The sequence below is a fragment of the Cebus imitator genome, unplaced genomic scaffold, assembly GCF_001604975.1.
Source record: "Cebus imitator isolate Cc_AM_T3 unplaced genomic scaffold, Cebus_imitator-1.0 Scaffold739, whole genome shotgun sequence".
In the NCBI taxonomy this organism is placed as follows: domain Eukaryota; kingdom Metazoa; phylum Chordata; class Mammalia; order Primates; family Cebidae; genus Cebus; species Cebus imitator.
Window position 1 is genome coordinate 85,786 of NW_016108054.1, and position 18,183 is coordinate 103,968.

Genomic DNA, 18,183 nt, shown 5'->3' on the forward strand with positions numbered 1-18,183 from the left:
TTTTGTATTTTTAGTAGAGACGGGGTTTCACCATGTTGACCAGGATGGTCTCGATCTCTTGACCTCGTGATCTACCCGCCTCGGCCTCCCAAAGTGCTGGGATTACAGGCGTGAGCCACCGCGCCCGGCCAAATTTACTTTTTTAATTCACAGGTAAAATTATATGTATTTACACATACAACATGATGTTTTGAAGTCTATATGCATTGTGAAATGACTAGCATTACCTCACATAATTACTATTTTTGTGGTAAGAACACTTTACATCCACTCTTAGCATTTTTATGACTACCTTATATTATTAACTATAGTTACCATATTGTACAGTAGATCTCCTGAACTTATTCTTTCTAACTGAAATTTTGCATCCTTTGACCAACATCTCCCCAACCACCCCAGGCCCTGATAACCACCATTCTATGGAGGCTTCTCAAAAAATTAAAAATAAAACTATCTTATGATCCAGCAATCCCATTGCTGGATATATATCCAAAGGAAATGAAAACACTATGACGAAGAGATATCTCCATTCCCCTACATATTACAGTGTTAATCACAATAGCCAATGTATGGAATCAACATAAAGAATGTTTTTAATGACAAATAACCAGGGACACATTTTATTAATCTAATATGCTACACCTTACTATGCAAGTTGACCTTGCATAAAAGCAAATTTACAAGAATATTAGCAGTAAATAATTCCTAACATCTTGGAGACAGTTTTTAAAACAATACATTTGTTGACTCATTCAAGATGTACTTACTGAGCTACTACTGTTCTATGCCAAGTGATATTCTAGGTCCTACACATGCATCATAAACCAAACTGAAAAAAAAAATTAACTCTTGTAGATTTTCAAAGTTACTATAGTAGCGAGAGGAAGAGACAAACAGCAAGAAAAAAATACATGTAGTTATTCCTTACTTAACGACAGGGATATGTTGTGAGAAATGCACCATTTGGTATTTTGTCATTGAGCGAACATCATAGAGTGTACTTACGCAAACTTAGATAATACATGCTAACTGTAAATGTAGTCTAGATGGGTGGCCTGTTGCTCCTAAGCTCCAAACCAGTATAGCATGTTACTGCACTGAATACTGTAGGCAATTGTAACACAATGGTAAATATTTGTGTATTGAAACACAGTATAGTAAAAATATGGATTTTTACTATAAGATGATGGTCTCATAAGCTTGTAATACCATATTTTTTCAATTCATCGTTGACTGAAATTTCATTATTTGGTACATAGCTAGGTTAGATAATGATAAGCACTATGAAGAAAAATATAGCATTACTTACACATTAAGAAAACAGATCAATCTACTAAATATCAGGTCATCCAAAAATTATTTTTTAAACCAATATAATAGTTACTCCTGAGAATAGGTTCAAGAATTTTTTTAAATCATGATAAATGTCATCTCCTACCCCTCTTCATTCCCGCCTCCATCTCAATCCATTCTTCAAAGAGCAGCTAGAAGAATTAGATCCTCCAGAGGCTTCTCATGATCCCCCTCACTTAGACCCCTCAGCACAAACTGACCCGTGCCCGCCTCCAGCTTCATCATCCTCTGTGTTTCTCTAAACTCACTATATTTGAGCCATAATAACGTTTTGTTTTTGTAAGTCTGTCAAACATATAAAGCATCTTCCTGCCTTAGGTCTTCACACACGTATTGTTCCCACCTTGGGCCCACCCCCACCTCCCTAATCCCAACCCACCTCCAAATCCATGGGGCTCTTGCTCCAGACTCTGCTGGAAGTCTACTTCTCACTTGTAAGCTCATGGTCCCAATGACGGATGGTTTTTAATCTTTGCTATTTGGCTTCTAGGATGGGTATGTCTTACTAACTCATGTATTTTCTCTAACATGTAGAATCTGATTCTGATGGCCATTCCCTCTGAGGAATAAGATGCTTTCTGGGACTTGTAGCCATGGAAGAAAGGTTTAAAACACTTTCAAAGAGTTGAAGAGAAGCCACTTTATGCTTGGAATCATTGTTGAAAAAAATTCAGTTATGAAAAACCACAAATGTGTAAACCATTAAATAATCCCAGATAGCAATAGTTCAGGGAATTATTGTTCAGTCACCTCATGCTAAGTATTCTAAAGAACACACACACACACACGGCAAACACAGGGTTGGTGATGTTTTCTATGTCTTTCAGAGTGAGAAATTAGAATTATTTTTGAGGATGAGAAGAATCTTTTCACAATGACTAGCATATCCCAAATTTCCACCATGACACAAATTTAGAAAAATATTTGATTTTATTTCCATATATGTCGCCCCAATTTTTTCAGAGGCAAGAACCTATCTTTTCTTTTTTTTTATCCCCAAGAACTGGCCGGAAAGAAAAAAAAAGTTTAAAATAGATAGTCAATTAATATTTATTAAATAAATCACAGATAGTAAAGAAGTATTAGAAGCAGCCTGAGCTGAAGCTAACTCTCCCTTGTCTCTATCAGTCAGGCAAATTATAGCTCAGAAGCCACTCAGGGAATAGAACTCTCTTGTGAAGCATCTATTCCTTTAAACTAAGGCCTTAAGTTTTCCCAAACCCTGTAAATTCCCAGATTCTTCTATCTGGATTTATGCAAGAATGATTCCAATCCACTGGTTGGCAAGGAGAATGGTTTAATAACTGCAGAGGAAATATAAAATTCTATTCAGAATACAATGAAAGCTGTAGGGGATTATGTATTCATTTATCTTGTAGTACAAAAACGCAAATCTTCAAATAACAGAGTGTTGCCATGTTAGCTTCCTCTGGAGAGTTGAAAAATAAACTGTGAAGACAGCAGAATGATGTGATTTGTATCGGAGTCACTGGAATTGACAAAACCTAAATTCTTTTTTTAAATTTATTTATTTCAGTTAACAAATGACAAATTTTATAAACTAGTGGCATACAATATGATTTTAATGTATGTTCTGCTATGCAAAGCCTCAATTCTTAATCGATCTACAGGATTCAGCTGATAATGTGAATTCTGTCTACCTGTGTTTTTACATTTGTGAAAGAATTATATTACTTTATTATTCAGTTTTTTTGAGATTCCATATTCTAAAATTATGACTTTCAACCATCAAATACAAGGTAGTAGAAATATGGGGCAAAAGTTTTTGCAGTTTTATATCAAAAAAGTAGATAAATGCAATAGGGAGTGCATTAAAGAGAATAGAAAGAATTTTTTTTAAAGGAACAGGGAAAAAAGAAGAGAAAAGAATGTAAAAGAAAGGAGAGAGGAAGGGAGGCTGAAAGAGCAAAGAAAGTGAGGAAAGAAGGGAAATATTAAAGTATTTGATAGAGCTTCCCTACCACTCAGATGCTTTTGTATGTGCAGTATTTCAAAGTTCTTCCTAGGTAAATAGCAATGTCTTTCCTTTTTATTAGCACTGCTGCAGCTGCTGTTGCTCACAAAGAGATTCACAAATCAAAATAGACTCAGTTAGCTTTTCAATAATTCTGAAAAGGTAGGAGAACATTGCCAGAGAAGGATAGCACTCCAGTATCCTAACATGGAGTCTTGTTAGCAAAACGAAGTGTGAATTGCTTAGATAATTCCCTGCTGTTGGTAATTCCACTGGGTGCCGCCTGTGCTATTTCTTCTCTATAGACCAATGCCATTGAACAGGAGATGTCAGAATAATATGAAAAAGTTGCTCTTTTGAAATGTTTAGTCTTTTGGATTTTTTTAAAATGTCAGCATGATTCATACCTATTGGTTCTTAGCCTGGAGCACCCAGCACACCAGGCATTGAGGAAGCTAGGCCAGGATGTGAATAATGAATGGGCTGCATAAGCGGAAGTCTATACCCAGTCAACAGTAAAGGCATGTGCAGAGTTGCAGGCCAGCATTTTCACAGATTCTTTCTATTCTCTCTCTCTCAAGGGAAAACAAGAAAACTAGCAAGAGCTAGCAAGAACTAGCAAGAGCTTGAACAAACGCCTGGACTCAGATTGGAAGACTGCTCATTTGTCTACTGCTTCATTCCTGGAAATCACACTGGAACTGCCTGATTAAGGTATTTGGAAAAAACAAATTTTGACACATTTTGTTGATTATCTACCTCCTTTATCCATCCATATCTTTTGATATGTGGTGGCAGGGCGGAGGGGGTAGTATTTGTGCCGAAGATTGGAAGATTGAAAAAATGTATCTCTTTCAAAATCTTTGTAATATTAAGGGGAAATTAGTATTTGTCACATCTTCTGAAATTATTACTAGTATTAATGTTTTTGAAATGCTGGTTTTGTTGGTGGGGCACTGGCTCCTTGTATAACATGTTTGCTTTCTCCCACTGTCATTTTGTACTCCATCAAATCCAAAGTTGTCATGGTTCATTATCGGTAGATGATCTTGAGCAGCCTTGCATTCTAAAAGAATATGCCATGGCATCTGCCTCTGTGCTTTTGTGGCCTGCTGCACAGCTGATATTTAGCAAGAGTATTGGGTGAGGGGCTAGAGGAGAGAGAAGAATTTGTCTCAGACCAATGTTTCTTTGCACCATGCTGTGTCTCATTCTTTCATACATGCCTAATTCAGCAGTGAAGTACATATATCACACTGTAACTATTACATACATTAGAGTACATAATTGGGGTTGTAAAGTATCTGTTGAATGTCTTAACTAATGAATTCTATCAAATTCAATTATCATTCTTAAACTCTTCATTAACCAATCAAATTACTCCTCTGGTATAAGTCATATCTAAGACACGTTTATTAGACATAAACACAATTCTATGAAGTAAATGTGAAGTGATTAGATTATCTCATGATCTTTACTTGGAGTCCCATGCTCCTGAAGTTTGGATTTCTAAAGAATAGCCTTTCACATTGTTTCCATTGTATGTAGGAGAAATAACACTACAGTGTGAAGCTCTGTCCTTAAGACTATTTAACTACTATATCTTAAACTTTTTCTTTCCCTCAGGAAGTTTGCTACAGTGAGTCACCAATGCAAAAATACATAGAAATATACCAACCATATATGTCTATAAAATTAACCTGCTTATTAAATAAATATATCTATAGACTTATGCCATACTGAATCATAATGTTCTTCACCTTTTAGGAATAAATTATTTCAGTGTTAGAACTTTCTCCTATCTCTTGCAGTAAGATACCACAGTGTAGGATCACAGTTGTTATTGTTGAAACTTTTTTTTCAAATTGTTATTTCTTTACAAGTAATTCTGGAAATGCATATACCCAGTATTGACAGTACTGAAGTTTTCTAGGAAATAACTGCCACATTACTAATTTACATTTGATATTTCAATCATTTTACAATGAAGGGCAGGTACCTAATGTCCTTGCAATATGATTCTTACCATACACATCTGAAAATATTTCCACTTTGTTCTTTTCTACTTTGATGTCTTTTAGGAACATTTTTATCTTCTGTCCTACAACTATTTTGAGAAGCATCTCAAAATGTGATCTAAAGCCAACCTACAAAATTAGCTGGGCGTGGTGGCACATCCCTGTAATGTAAAGGGATTACATCCCTGTAATGTAAAGGCACATCCCAAAAATATGTGCCTGGGTTCCATGCCAAACTTAAGTCAGAATCTTTGGGAGTAGGCCCTAGGACCAGAATTTAAAATACACTATTAGGTGATTATAACGTACTCCAAAGTTTAAGAACCACTGCTTTACAAAATGAGAGCAAGGAAGCAACTGATAGAAGAGCATTGTAAAACTACAGACATATAACTGACATCAAAAAAAAAAAAATCAAAATCAAGTTAAATTTGGATTTTAACTTTTTTCTAGATGTTTTCATTTCTTGACACTGCACTAAGCATTCTAAGATGTTTATTTCCTCATTAATATGTCTTAAATATTTTGAATTAAAATTTTAATATTTAGTGTTAATTAAGTATATTAAGGATATGGATGTCTCTTATTTAAAAGCTTTTCCAAGTTGTCTAACAATGATTAATATTTATAATGGTAAGAGGTATTAAATTAACAGTTGGCATAATTCATTATTTTCATATTTGAATCTTTAGTTTTGCAAAGCTTTGTAATAACAAGTCTTTTAATATTTTATATATCTAATAAACACCACTTTTTAAAGAATTTCAACCTATGTTTTTGTTATGGTGTCCATTGTGATGAACAACCTGGGTGTCTTACTTTCAAAAGATGCTTTATTAATACAACTAAATTGAATTCTTTGAGCTTAGATTTGAATATTTCCATGTTATCTAATGTTAGTAAGATAATTTTCTCAGTGCAACAAGTAAGACATTGTTTGCCAATTTAATATACTAAACTCTAAAGTAAGTATATACTCAAATGAGAGTTAGGGAACGAAGAACTGTCTTCTGAACCATGAAAAGACAAAATGTCATGATTACCTCGGGCACTGAAAGACAGCAAATATCAACATTAGTTCTAGTAGAAAGACTACAGAGAATGTTTGACCCGTAAAATTAATTTTTGCTTCCTGCATAGCCAACTCCATGGAGACAAAGTCTAAAAAGGGAAAATGGTCAAAATCTTAGGTTTGTAGGTTAACTTACTTTGTAAACTAAATATGTCCTGAAAAGACTGGAATAATTTAAATTCTTTCCATGTCCATAAGAATCATTTTATAAATCAAAAAGTCTTTTGTTTTGAGTTAGTTTTAAGGTTGTATTTAGATTATGGACAGGCACTATGGTAGTTGGGTTGTGTTTCAAAAGTTTTATTTAGAAGTTAAATATTTGGGACTCAAAACTTATTTTCAAATAGAAAGAATGCTATACATGATGTTTCATGCACAGATTCAATTATGAAATCCACAAAATTATAGTAAAAGTATATAATTTATAAAACTAGAGAATTGAAGAATCACCGAAAACAATACTATATGATCATCAAAATTAAGCCAATTAGATCACAAATAAATTATACATTTACTTTGAATATCAGTGCTAAAGGAAAGTAAATTTGCTTATAAATAAATGAGAAATTAAAAGAGATGGTAGGATATTTTTCTAAAACAGAGAGAAAGTGGGGTTCTAGCAGAGGAGTATTCTTCCCCTGAGCAGGGGAAAATGAGATGGAGGGGAGAAATGCCAGGTAGATTTAGAGAATCAAAAGCAAAAGGATCTCAAGTAGGGGTGGCCAGCAGCATGAAACTAGCTATTAAATAGAAAATTTGCTTGTAAATTGTATGTTTATAATCGAGAAGAACAGGGTGTATTCAATTCTTTTGTTGTTGTTGTTTGTTTGAGGCGAAGTTTTGTTGCCCAAGCTGGAGTGCAATGGTGTGATCCTGGCTCGCTGCAACCCCCGCCTCCCAGGCTCAAGTGATTCTCCTGCTTCAGCCTCCTGAGTAGCTGGGATTACAGGCATGTGCCACCACGCCCAGCTAATTTTGTATTTTTTGTATTTTCTCCATGTTGACCAGGCTGGTCTCAAACTCCTGACCTCAGGTGATCCACCACCTTGGCCTCCCAAAATGCTGAAATTACAGGCGTGAGCCACCACGACCAGCCTCAATTCTTTAAAAATGAGTAAACAACACATCCATTTAGATTGCAGCTGTGTAGAGGAATGGTTAAAGAGAGAAAGTGAGCATGCGTGCTAATTCAGTGACTGCCAACTAATGGAGTGAAGGGAGAGCTAATGAACCTCTGGCCTTCTATCAGTGGCTTTTGCTCTGAGTGGATTAACTCCTTACTCAACACTTTAGTGAGCTCCACTTTCTAAAGAATTCTACTCTTTGTTTCTTTCTAAAAATTGTGCGTCAAGTGAACCAAATCTACCAATTTGCTGCCTTTGTGAGCTCAGTTGTTCATTTAATTTATGAAATATTTATTGAATACCTACTATGTAGTCAGCACTTTGCAAATTTTGTTACTTTTAGCCCAGACTTTAAGACACAAAGAATATTTTATTGTATTTGAATTTTAGAATTTTGTATTTTACCATTTCTCTTTATTTTTTGTTTCTTAAATTTGGATAGTTGAAGGGAATAGAATGGAGGGCTAGCAGTGTGGATAACACAGAGACGAAGGCCAAAAAAGGAAGTACCTGTCTTATTCCTCTATTCTTCAGATTTTAAGGAGGTGTTAGCAGCGCTAAGCAGAGCCCCCATCACTTCCATTTAACCTTAAAAACAGTTGTTAGAGATGGAAAGACAAAGAGAACTATTTGCTCATGATAAAAATTCTCCATTCAAAGCGAAGAAAAATTAATACATTCAAAATGAAGACCTGCAATATAGAGCACTTTTTGAGCTGATGTATCTTACTAGTCGGCTAATCTATGTATAAGAAGCAAGAAGTCAGAAAGTCATGCTGGAAAAATGACCCATAATTCTTCATCAACTGTAATTTTCAGTAAAATAAAAGTCTAAATCTCCATTACTAGTTAGTTTGAAGTATAGAAGATTATCATGTAAGTTTCCAAAATTCCTTCTAACTCTAGAAATTCTACTGGAGAGACAGATGAATAAGACTGGGAAAAAAGAATGGCTCATCTTTTACTGAAGAAAGATGTTTAGAGGAAATTTTAAATATAAAGCACCCCTTCTTTCCATTCCATTTTCAAGATACAAGAGCAAAGAATGAGTGTTGTCAACATTCAAAGAAGTGTCTTAGGGCAGGAATGATCAATGTCTATGTTGAGTTATCTGAATCTATTTGACAGCTTCTGAAAGCTACTGTACAAACCTGGACTCAATAAGACGATGATGGTATAATCTCACAGCCTTGTGTGAATTTTCCAAATGGTTTTTTCACCCCAAGCCTTAGAAGTGACACTTCAAAATTGTATGACTGATGCTGTATCATCAGTTATATTCACATATAAACTTGCTTGATAATATTTCCCATACTTAAGTTTCCAGTCATTCTGTCTTTGTTTCTTACACTTCCCTGATCTAACAAATCTTACCCATGATGCAGCCTGAGTTCACACCTTTGTTTATTCAATAATTTTATTAAGCATCTACAATGTCAGTCACTCTTCAAAGCCTCTTGTCCAGGACTCTGACCTCATGGAGATTACATTCTAGTAGAGAGGTAGACTATAAACAAAGAACAAATATACAAATAATAAAACCCACCAAAATCTTGTTTATTCAGTAACTTTAATCATATTTTTGTTTAAATTTTCTTCCTCCAAGTTGTTTTCAGTAAGTAATCCTTCTTTTCATTTTAGCCTCATTGATTCTTACTGTTTTCAACATTGCACTCAAATTAGTATAATCCACTTATTTTAACTCTTTTAACATTTTCCATCATCTTAAGTGGAAAGGACAAAGAAATTCATAAATTTGCATGTTACATAAGATGAATTGCCTGAGAAATCTAATATATATAGCTAAATGTAAGTAATACTACAGTGGCTCCAATGTGGCCATTACGGAATCAAATAACTCAAAGGCATCTTTTCTTATCATGAGATTTTTCTTAATTACATTTGCCAGTGGCTAAGTGTCCCATTTCAACACATTGGAATGCATTTTCTGTAGTAAGTTGTCAGTGATCATAAACTATCTGGCAAGAATTTATTCTAATTATCCCAGCAACCTCCTCCAGGATCTCTAGTTTAACCATTCTACATTTACTATGTGTACTTGGCACAAAGACAGTATAAAGGTTAGCCACTAAATTGTTTATAAATTTTTCACACTATTCCAGGATATTAGAACCAGATAGGCATTTACATGTGTACACATATAAGTGTCTGAATGTACATCTCGAAAATGCAATAGGTTATGTCTGATGATGGTTCAAGAACTAGAAGGATAATCTTAAACGAACACAAAAATTTCACATTTTAAGTTATTGCTAAGAAGAATAGCAATGTAAGAATTTAGATAGCTGAAAAAGTAAAGAATCAAGGCAGTGTAAAGTCCCTATATTTAAGGGTACTTAACTAGCTGTTAAAAAGGGCACCTCTCTGACATCATTGAAATTTAAAAAAATTGATACATAAAGATGTATCAGTAACAGGTTTGGTCTTTAGCAATATTCCATTAATGATACTGTCTTTTTCATTCAGTGAATCCAAGAATAATATTTTTCAGGCCTAAATATTTACAACCACAGTTTCATCAAAATGCAGAGAACATGTATTTTATTGAGTATGACTTTATCTAGGACAAATCTTGATAGCATCTAGAGACAGACCAACTACTAAGACAAATTATTGAGACAATTATTAAGAAATTTGTGTAAATAACTTTATTAAGTCTTAGATTTTAAAAACTCTCAAAACAATTACAACCTTTACATACCTGTGATGGTTTTTTATTCCATGGACAATTTTTCAGGATATTAAAAATTCAGAGCACCCTAGCAACACAGTAGTATATTTACTGTTACAGTATCCCCATTTGATTTATTTTTTATGGAAAATACCCTAATGTTTTTATTTATTAACCTATGCAATATTGGCTGAAGTATAACATAACTACAGTAAAGTGAATAAAACATACATTTTATATAGCACAATGAGTCTTTTTTCTCTTGCTTTTTGGCCATTTGATCTTTAAAACTTTTTTTTAGTTATTATGATGATGCTTTAATATCCAGAATATACAAAGAAATCTTACAACAAAAACCTAATGTGTCTATTTATTAAGATAATTACAAATTAGAAAACAATGAAGATAGGATTTAATTGAATGGAAAATATATTAAACGTTTGTATTCATGGAAGAAACACACAGAAAGATGAATTATAATTTTCTATCAAATATACAGAAAATTAGATAGAGTTTTTGATTCAGAATAGCTGACAAGTTGATGATATGCTAATGTTAAAAATAAGCATTTTTCTAAAGTATTTAAATAGAAACATAACAAAAATAATCCTGGGTATGATCACTTTGTTAGAGATCTGGATTCAAATTTAGATTTCACAATAGAAAAATAATTAACAGCAAAGTGGAAAGAGCAACAAAACCACAGTTATTTACAGTTTATCACATAATCTTGTAAGAAATGAAGTTCAAGGTGCTAAAATTAGAAAAAAGAAGGAAGCATCACATACCATTACAAGACACATTGTACACTGAGGACCAAAAAGCAACTTACTGAAATTGTAGAAAAGAACAATGAATGACATGATGCAATATTCTGAGAAGAGAATGTTGAATTTTCTTCTTGAAATTTTTTAAAAGACAGTTATTTATCATTTGTGAAAAACCGTAATACAGTTCTGTTTAACAATGAAGAACTACACCACTGTATTACATCCCAATTCTCACATATTTGTAGATAAGCATTGAAACTATACTTAGTATAATAAACCTAAATTTCTGAAATATGAGCACTATCACAATTTTCTAGGTGTTAAGTTATTTTATACGATCTTATTATTTAACTGTAAGCAAGGGAGAATCTGAGAAAAAACTCAGAAGAATGTATTCTCTTTCTAAAATGACTCTCTTTAAAGATGGCAGCTGAGTACATAGAATAATCAAATTGGTCATTTGGGTTTAGTGGTTGTATTTATGTTACATAGAAGAAGAAATGACCATTCTCTGATGGCATCCAAGAAAGTGCCTCTGCGAGGATAGAATTTTTACCCCAATCACAATTGCTCATGAACCCCTTTCATATTAATGGGCACATTCCAAGTAGAAAATACAATAATAAATTCCTTATGTTCTTTTAGGACTTTTAATTCTAAAAAATATTGGGACTTCTTATATACTGCTGGTTAACTTCTGAGTATGAACGTAAGGAAATTCTGTTTTATAATTTAGTTTTATAATTTAGGATCTTGAATAGGACTTTATAAATTGATTTATGATCAGTATGCTTCAAGTTTACTTTGGATATCAACTGTTGCCTTTATTGAATCTACTTAAATGAACAAAGAAGGAATTTCAAAAAGTATTCATCCAATAAACTGTAGTTAGGAAAATGTTCATTAATCTAATTTTATTTACCAAGAACTTTGTCCTTTTCTTTAGAAAATACATTGAAGGAGGGAAAAATGAAAAACAGAAGGAAAGAGAAATTATATACAACTATAAAAATTAGGTGCAGTTTTGCATGCCTTTTATGTAACCTAGTATTCAAAACGTATCTGGTTTTATCAGATTCCAGTATGTTATGGACACACAGACTAGTTTCTTCTAACTAGGAAGAACATTCAAACTGAAAATCTAAGTTAGTGTTTTTCTACTGAAAGAAATGTTGCTGGTGAATAGGGAAAATGATTTATGTGCATAAAACTGACCTTATAAAAATAATTTCTATGTTCATCATAAAGTTGAATTTTATTTCTATGAAACATTTGTTTCAGTTTCTTTTTGTAAATCTCTGATATACCATTAGTTTGTAGATCTCTGATACCTTAGAATATATAACAGTTCAAAAATATCTATTGTGTTTTCCCAAAAATTCTTTTATTAGTCAGTAGTTTCTTGTGATGAAACAGTGACAACAATTTCTTCCATGCTTACAATTTTTTCAGTGTTTTAGCTAACATATTTTACAAACTGAAAATTATCTTTGCCTTTGATTCAGAAATTAAAAATTAAATATATTTATTAATTCAAAATTATATATCCAAAGTAAAGTAAAGGTTATTTGGTTTCTAATGCTAGCAATTCTTGTTTATATTTAATAGAATTCACATTTCTCCTGACAGGGAAAAAAAATTATTTCTCCACGTTAAGAAAGCCTTTGCATTCATGTCTTGAAACTACATATTTTTGTTCTGGAATATAAATCATCTATCTATTTTATAAATATGCTGAAATTTAGTTTGTGCAACAGAATATGTATCTATCTATATGTCTCTCTGTAATAGAATTCTGGACTGTGATGAGTTGTTCTCCATATACATGAAGGATTAGATACATATCTGTCTTCTTTCCAAAAATGCTATCAGCATTGTCAGTCTCAGAAAACAGGTGGAAAATTGCCTCAATGTTTCTGATATCTCTTATTAAATATAGTCACAATGCAGAACTGAAAAATACTGAAGTTTTATGAAGCATGACCATGAAATAATAATTTTTTTAAAATAAAGGACTCAATGTATCGAAATTTATATCCAAATGAGTGTTGTCCTTCACTGTGGTCACCTTAGATTTCAGAAATGCTTCCATCTTTCAAAGCATTTTGTTATATGTTTGCCACTTTCAGAGCCAGTTTGTGCACCAGGAAGCAGTCTTTGACAAACACCACTGTGAAGATATTGTGTCATTATGATCAGTACAAATGAGGAGGCAGCCTTTCTAAACATGAAGAACATTTCTTTTAATGAGTCTGTGCCCTCTCCAAAAAAAAATGCATTCATCAAGTACACTTTAATTCGAAATGATATGTGCTTTTTAGACAAAAAGATACGTCTTTCACAAAGGAGGAGTACTCTGAGGCTGATGGACTCATGAGGTCACGTGCTAGTTAAAAGACCTGATAGGCTATCCCCAGAACATTAATTAAACCTTTTCAAGATTTGGGGAAGAAAGAAACATAAAGTTTTAGGCTGAATCAATAAGACCACTTTTTACTCAACTCTTGTTATATTATATAGTCATATCCTTATCCCAGACAGGATATAAGGTCCTTTCAAGAACCCATGAGGCTATACATGACCTTCCCCTGCTACTTCTCTTTACTGGAATATAAAACGTTACTTGAGCCTCCAGTACTTTGCATACATAGTTACCATTTGCTATTTACTTTGCATTAGGGATATATAAAATAAACCCTAAAAAGCCAGCCTCTACCAAGCTCAGATGGGCTGACTAGCGAATTTTACTAAACATTTAAAGGAGAGATTTTACTGGTTCTCTACTATCTCTTCCGGAAGATAAAAGCAGAGGGAATATATCCTAACTCATTCCGTTAGGACAAAATTACATCGATATCAAAACCAGACAAAGGCAATACAAGAAAAGAATACTATAGACCGGCATCTCTCATGAACATAGATGCAAAAGTCCTTGACAAAAGCCAGCCCATAAGCCATCATGCCCAGTGAAAAGGTTGTGGAACTGTAGAAGAATGTTCTGCTTTTCATTTCAAACCATTCATTTATTCAACCAATATTTACTTTTGTGAGGTTGATTCTATGTGGTCAAGAAATCAAACTTGTCATCTCTCTCATTCAGTCAGTAACTAATTAATTCACTCATTGAATCAATATTTTTTCAAAGTGTACAATGCATTAGCATTATACCTTGTGCCGGGGGAAACAGCAAAATAGGCCAAATTCCTGTCATCATGATTTTACATTATATTGGAGAAACAGACAAATAATAAGATATTAAGCAAATACAATAAATTAAGATATATATATATATGTATATATCTTGTTTATTATCTATTTCTTCAACATAATGTAAGATATATAGTAAAATTTATATTATGTATAATAATATTATATAGATATATAATGTAAAGTATGCTAGTGATATATGCCAAGAAGAAAACAAGAACTTCACATGTACATAGGGGTGAAATTTATGTAGATTGTTCAGAGATTGCCTCATTGAGAAAACGACTTTGCGTAAAACCCCAAAGGCAATAAAGAAAAGAGTCTTGATAATGTTTCCTGGAAGAGCATTGCAGACCTAAAGAATAAGCCAACAACAGAGGCTGGTGTAGAATGAGTGAGGAAATATGCTTGGAGCTATGAAGTCAGAGTTTTAGATGCAAATCAAATCATGCAGAGCCTTGTGAGAAATGGCAAGGAGTTTTTATTTTCGGCCAAATGTAATGAACAACCTTTGGAGAGTTTTCAACAGGGAAATGCTATAAAATGATTGACTATTGTAAAAAAAAAAAATCCAGTTTCTGTATAGAAGACAAGATTTATACGTCAAGAATACAGGCATATAGAACAATAGGAAGTTACTGCCATACTCCAGGTGAGGCAGCTACCAGAGTTGGTAATTTTGATTAGACTTGTAGCTATACAGTACTGAGAAGTTAATAGACTTGAGATGTATTTTAAAAGTAGATCCTATATTTTAAAAGTAGAATCTAATATGATTTATTAACGGATTGAATATGGCAAGTAAGAGGGAAGGAATCATCAAAGTAATTATCTTACATTTTTTTCCTTGAACAGTTTGGCGAAGCCATTTATTCTGATGGGGAAGCCTCCAACAGAAACGGGTAGGGGAGGAGAAAACAAATTCTGTTTTCATATATTAGGTTTGAGGTCATCCTTGGACTTCTACGAGAAGTCAGTTAGGCAGTTAAAATATAGAAGGCTGAACCTCAGGGAAAAAGACTGGGATGAAGATATCAGATTAGGATTTGTATGAAGTAAGATAATCTCAATAGCAAGTTAAAGAACACCTTACAAAAATTTGCTTAAATATTACTGATATTTGTTATGTCACTTTATATCTATGTATTAAATCTAACTCTAGAGAGTACCAAGATTTATTCAGTAGATAATTGATATGAAAACCCTGGGTCAGCCTCTCTGGGAGTCTCTGGGCCTATCCCCCATGTCGCCAGACTTTGTGCAGCATCTCAAGCATCATATCCTCCCACAGCAACAGATAAGGCAGAGTCACTGCAAGGAGGACATGCAGAAGAAAAGGGTTCTTTCTAAAGTTAGCTCTCTCTCCTAATTGTAGAGAAGAGAGAAAATCTGTTACAGAAAATTACCAGTGGATTTCCCTAATGTCTTCTTCCAGAGCTACATCAAATGTCCATCCCTATACCATCCTTTGCAAAAGGGAAGTGTATTATCTAAATTTGAGAGGACAAGTATGAGTTATTACTTGTGACTGAGGTTCCATCTTCAAAGAAAAATCTAGGACGTGTTGGGAAGGTAACCATCCACGTCTGCTACAGTAGGCATCCTTTTAAAGATCATATTTAAAATCAGAACCAAATGATGTCCCCCAAAATACACCAACTGTGCACTCAAGATATCTTCATCCTCTGTATATAAAACTCTTTATGGCTACTGGAAGAAACAGATTATATCAGCCTGAGAAGGGAATAGACAGATCTATTGAATCATAAATAGAACAAGAAGAAATAATAAAAGGGCTTATAACATTCCCAGAAAAGTAGAAGAAACTGAATTTCAGAAAATAAGTTTCTGGGTTTTATACCATAATTAGAGATTGTGGGATGGTATTTGAACATGAGCTAGTGCACCTGAATGTCTTAGGTGCCTGTGAATGCTGCTATTTACCAGAAGCCTCTGTGAGAGGGGTTAATAGGTACTAACTGTTCATTTGTTTCTGAATGTCTCCAATAGACCAGGTGCTGTGCCTGGAGCAAATAAAAGGCAGGCCTTGTTCAAATCTCTGATGGTGATCTAGGTAAATAAGTAATACATTAAATATTTTTCCAAAACTCTCCCATTATTGTAATTTTTTCTGACTTTAAAAACTATAACCCAAGCAATCTATTGACATTTAAATCACGACTACCTGGTTTACACTGTCTTTCCAGACATTTACTTTGTTCTATTATAGAAAAGACAATGCGAGTTGATATCTGCATGTGTTTTTAAGTACAAATTCTTATCTGTGTCTGCCATATCACACTGTATTGTGAGAAGTCCAAAATTTAGGTTCTTTCTTAAATTTAATTATCTGGTACTTTCCTACAAAACAGTGTGTCTCCTATTGACATTTCAAATTTCATTTTGTTCACATATCTTGTGTGTGTGTGTCTCCTTGATATTGATAACAATGGCTGAAGAGCTTATCTCCTCTTGATTCTGAAAATGTAACAAAGAAGGAAAATGCAAAGTAACAGCCACATGTGCCAGTTATTCAAGCAACCATCCAACTTCTGTATGAAACTAATATTGGGGGAATGTGGTATGCATGCTGCAGCTCAGGCTCATTCATGTCAACGAGAAATACAGATGGCAAGGGACGGTGCTGCATTGACACATACATGAAGGAATAAAGTATTGAAATAAAATAAGTGAATGTGGTCTTATGAGAACCTTTGTTTTACTTAGAAGGCAGTTTCATGCATGTGGTCTTGTTTTTACACTTTTTTTACTTCAAAACTTGATGTTTTACTTCAAAACAACATCAGTTGTATTCTTAACTCTTTTTATTTCAAAACAACAGTATTTGTATTCTTATCTAACAGTTTATAATACAAATAACATGAAAATCAGATATGTTTACTCTTTATTTTGATTTTTATTCCACTTACTCCACTTGAATATATATCCAAGTAATCATCAAAAGTAAATGGATATTTGAGGAAAAAAATATAATATTCAAGAACCTCTGAGAAGTTACATAGTTCTTGCCTGGCTCTAGGCAAATTTATAATTTGTAAAGATCTTCTAAAGAAGAAGTTTGTATAACCTATTGTATAAATTCTTCCTTATTTCTAACTCAAATTTTTTATATTTTATATTAAGCTTGTTGAAGTTTTTTCTTAGAAAATTTGTAATAAAGCATCATCTCTTTGGCCTATAGCAAATGAAAAAATCTTACAGTTAATTAATGCAGAGATTTTTAAATTATAGATCTCTAGACAACTCATTTTGTTTCCTTTGTATTTTACACATAAAAGTAAACATTGATTTATAATTAAAAGAAGGGAAGAATTTATGATTTGCAATCATTTCTGTAAAAGAAGAATAGAATTAAAGATCTGTCACTATTTAAAATTAGAGATTAGGCATTTTTATCAAAGAAAATTCTGGAGAAATAATTTTGATTTTCAAATATGATTAGAAAAACTCAAACATTCAGCCTTGGCCTCTCTTTGAACTATTTCTTAGGCTAACAAGTTCTTCTACTCTCATAGTTTTAGGTGCTGTTTATAAAATTAATAGTTGTACATTTATAGATTTTTTTAAATGTGCTTATTTTGTGGATAAGTATCATTATACCAAATTTATTTGGCTTTGTGAAGATTACTGTTTGAAAAAAGACTGATCATTTTGTAATGAGTATCATTACATGAAGAGCTATTATTTCCTGGAACCTTTATTCTGCAGCCTCAGAACATAGATCAGGGGCCCTAGCAAGTTAAGGGCCAGGCTCATCATCAAGGTCATTGACCTCTTTATATCATTGCCCTTTCCTCAACTCAAAGTCAGCCTAATAGGAAGATTCACTATAGGGAAAGAAAAGGAGCAGTGCCTTCTTTACTATCACCCTGCATAGCAAGTAACAAATTCCAGGTTATGATTACCTCAAAGTCATTGTGGAGACTTGGAATATCCAAGAATTTTAGAAAT

The 18,183-nt window shown here is 33.2% G+C and overlaps 1 protein-coding gene across 5 annotated transcripts in view; it reads left to right on the forward strand.

Moving 5' to 3' along the window:
- The first annotated feature begins 3,646 nt into the window (after positions 1-3,646).
- The window catches only part of LOC108296779 (synaptotagmin-1), a 453,515-nt gene continuing 438,978 nt past the window's right edge, over positions 3,647-18,183 (forward strand). For 3 of the 5 annotated variants that reach the window (XM_017519368.2, XM_017519370.2, XM_017519372.2), the window contains exon 1: positions 3,878-4,042. The gene's annotated coding sequence lies outside the window, so the exon portion shown is untranslated. Of the gene's footprint in view, positions 4,043-18,183 lie in introns of all 5 variants that reach the window. The other 2 variants (XM_017519369.2, XM_017519371.2) reach the window with 1 other exon arrangement.